Raw genomic sequence first — 4,003 nt, 5'->3', positions numbered from 1 at the left:
CTGGTCTGCAAGGGCAGTTTTGTCTTGGGATTCCTTTTGTGCTGCGGCGAGGTCCGAGTCCTTCTTCTCCAGAGCCAACTTCATTTTCTCTGCAAAAGAAGCAATCGGATCAGACAAGAGCTCGAAGAAATGTTTTAAAAAGACAGTCGACAGGCAGTTACCTTCCATACCAGAAGCTTCGTCTTGAGCTTTCTTCAGATTCTGCTGGGCCAACTCCAAGTCGAGGTTGAGTTGCCTCTGCTTCTCCTCAAGTTCAGCAAACTTGGAGATGAGAGTACTAGACTTCCGCAGAAGGCAAAAGACGTGTCAATCGACAAGATCAAAGGTTGTTCACTTCCGAGTGGATAAAACTTAAAGAAGTTCACTTAGACCCCAGCTGACTGCACACAGTCGACTGAGGTCTCGGGGGCCACCCAGCGGGTGCACTTGGCATGCCCCCGCTGATTATGACCCAACTCGACCGGTCCGCCCGGGTCAAGTCAAAAAAAACTGTTCAGACCCCAGTCGACTGCCAGCAGCGGTCTCGGGGACTACACCCAGTGGGTGCACTTAGCGTGCCCCCACCGGTCCAGATCCCACTCGCCCAGATCGAGTGGAAGAACGCAAATACCAAAGACAACAAAACACCCAGTGGGTGTACAGATTCGACGCAAACAACAGGAGATTATATGGAAGAAAATGTTTCAGATAGCATATCCTGACAGAACAAGGTCAGCCAAAAAGTCTACTTACCTGGACATTGGCCCGAAGAGCAGCGCTGGCGTCATAAGCAGCCTGGCTATTCTCATGCACCATCTTCATCCGCTCCATCATCACGTTAGCCTGACGGATGGCTTCCGCAGCCGCTTCCGACTGGTTGTCCGGAACGGGGTAGCTGGTGAAAAAGAGAGCAGACGACCCAGGTGTGGTAGTTTGGAGCTCCGTGGCGTGGAGTTGGACGACTGAAGGAATCACCAGTGTAGTCGACGGTGCGGGGTGCTCACTCGACAAGGGTGCGGCGAAGGTTACAGAGGCCCTGCCCGCGTCTTCAGATTGACGGACGGGTGGTGTTGTTGTTGGCCCTTGCTGAGACATCTTGCCAACTGCTACATTTTTGCTCTTCCTGGGCTTAAGAGCCACATCTTCATTGTCATCTGGAAGATCGATGACGTTGGGTGGAGCTGCAAGACAGATCAGTTGACCCCAAGTGAACCACTAGAATGCAATCGACCAAGTAATCAGGAACAAAATCATAAGAGTTTCTACCTGAGTTGGAGGTAACCGCGTCTTCCATATCCTCATCTCGATACTGGAGGGAAGAGGTTCCCGATGTAGCAGCACTGCAAGTGTCCGTACTCAGTCGGTTACGTCCTGTTGCTCGAGTCGACGAAAAGAACAAGTCAGATGATTACATGGAGATGGTAGGGACGGTCACTTTGATCGTGGGCAAAGCCTTGGGCAGTTTGGAGGAGGTGGCCTTCGGTGCTTTTGGAGCTGGAGGCGGCACAACCTTGGGCTGCTTCGGGGCCTTCTCAATCGGCGCTGGGGAAGACGTCCGGGGGCGCAAGACAGCCCAGTCGGCGCGATCGCCAGGTCCGGGGTGCTCGCCGGGTCGTGTGCGTGCTTGGATCTCCTCGGCGAGTCGACTTCTTCGTCATCGCTCGAGTCGTCGCTCTCCTTGTCCTCCTCTGCATCCGAGTGCCACTCGCCGCTCTCACCCCCGCTCGCTCCCTCCTCGACGTCTTGCTCCTGCACTTCGTTGGGCATCGAGTACATGTCGATGAGATCCTGAAAGAACAATGAGCAAAAGGAGTACAGTCGACCATCAACAAGGTGTCACACAGTGAATCAGAAAGATACTTGGTAAAACAGAATCATACCTGCTCCGGCTGGCGTGAGTGGTCGAATGGAATCACCCTCCTAGACCCCCGGGGGTTGTCTTTGTTGCTGGTGATTCCCATCAGCCATTTCTCCAAGATGTCCTCACTGACGTCCTCTGGGTGGATCTGAGTGGAGTCCTCGAGTCCATAGTACATCCACATCGGATGATCACGGGCCTGAAGCGGTTGGATGTGTCGACCGAGAAAGACCTCCAGCAGGTCCATCCCAGTCACCCCGTTGTGGACGAGTTGGATGACCCGCTCGACCAGCACCTTGACCTGCGCCTTATCTTCGGGAACCACCTTCAAGGAGGAGGGCTTCTCCACCCGAGCCAGGGAAAAGGGAGGAAGTCCAGTTGACTGACCCGGGGTCGGCTGATCCTTGCAGTAAAACCAAGTCGACTGCCAGCCGCGGACCGAGTCGGGAAGGATCATCACCGGGAAGGTGCTCTTGTTCCTCATCTGGATCCCCACGCCCCCGCTCATCTGGATCACGTGCGTCCTCTCATTACTCGGATTGGCCTTTTTGACCGACTGGGAGCGGCAGGTGATATGTTTGAAGAGGCCCCAGTGCGGTCGACAGCCCAAGAAATTTTTACACATTGACACAAAAGCAGCCAGATAGACTATTGTGTTTGGAGTGAAGTGGTGGATCTGAGCCCCAAAGAAGTTCAAAAAGCCCCAAAAGAAAGGATGGGGAGGCAGAGAAAATCCGCGATCGACATGGGTGGCGAGGAGAACGCACTCACCCTCTCTTGGCTGCGGCTCGGTCTCGTTCCCCGGGAGCCGCGCCAATTTGTGGGGGATCGGTCCCCCCCTCCACCAGCTCGTCGAGGTCGTCCTGGCTAATCGTCGAGCGAATCCAATCGCCCTGGATCCAGCCCGGCGGTAGGCCGGATCTTGACGAGGATCCGCCCCGACTGGTCCTCTTGCCCTTCGCCTTCGTGGTTTCCTTCTTCGCGCGCTCCAGCGCCACCGTCTTCTCTTTTCCCATGGCGGCGGATCAAGCTCGAGCAAGGTTTCGATGCAGAGAGCGGAAGCGTGCGCGGCGGAGAGGTCTGAGGAAGAAGAAAGAGAATGGGAGCGTACGGTGCCAAGACCCGGCCCGGTGCCTTTTATAAGGTCATTCCCCGAGTGGCTAACTGGTAGGCCCAGACGATCTAAACAAATCTGGCAACAGTCGCGCGCGCAATACGTGGCGAAAAAGGTGGCACGGAGATCGAGGTGACCTGCCTAATCCGTCCCGATTACCACGGCCTTGCCCGTCCGGCACGCTTCCCAAAATTTGAATCCCGCGAAATCCGCGGAGAGCAGGGCAACTTGTTAGACTGAAAACATCCTCTGCATTATCATTCGGAATTCTATTGTGAAAATTCACTCGTCAAAAACCAATAATGGACCAAGGCGACCGAAAAAGAACTTGACGTTGTCTCCTCAGTTCATGGCTCCAGAACAAGTTATACTCACAACACGAAGAATGAGTCGAAGTGTTCTCAACTCCTTCCCCACTCAAATCCTGATCCATTCGGGGGCTAATGACGAAGCTATGTACCTAGGGTAGGGTCATGGATCTGTCCAAGATACCCTCCCCAAGGACATCTCTAAAAGAACCAGAAGCGGTCGAAGAGAGATCTTCATCCACTCGACCATGAAGCTATGTTCCACTCGACAACCTTGAAGACACTCGACCATGCGAACAACCACTCGACCACCAGAAGATGTGAAGCCACTCACTCCGCAACGGTCGGGATTTAAGTCATAGCTTTAATAATCATTTATAGCACTTTACTTCAGACGTTACCAGTAACGCTCCTCCTTTATGAACATTGAACCTTGTGTAACAGAGGGGAGCTGGGGTCCTGGCGCACTCTCTATAAGCCACCCCCTCCTCTGGGACAAGGGTTCGCACCCCTGTAACTCACACGCATATATCCAGTCGACCGCCTCTGGGTTCCGAGACGTAGGGTTGTTACTTCCTCCGAGAAGGGTCTGAACTCGTAAAATTCGCGTGTACAACTCCTCCATAGTTAGGATCTTGCCTCTACATTCTTACCCCCCATTCTACTGTTAGACTTAGAACCACGACACCCCCTACCCCGAGGTCTGCCGGTTTTGACACCAACACAAGTCATTTGTGCCCTCGT

The sequence above is a fragment of the Triticum dicoccoides genome, chromosome 3A (genome assembly GCF_002162155.2).
Source record: "Triticum dicoccoides isolate Atlit2015 ecotype Zavitan chromosome 3A, WEW_v2.0, whole genome shotgun sequence".
In the NCBI taxonomy this organism is placed as follows: Eukaryota; Viridiplantae; Streptophyta; class Magnoliopsida; order Poales; family Poaceae; genus Triticum; species Triticum dicoccoides.
This window is presented reverse-complemented; position numbering follows the sequence as displayed.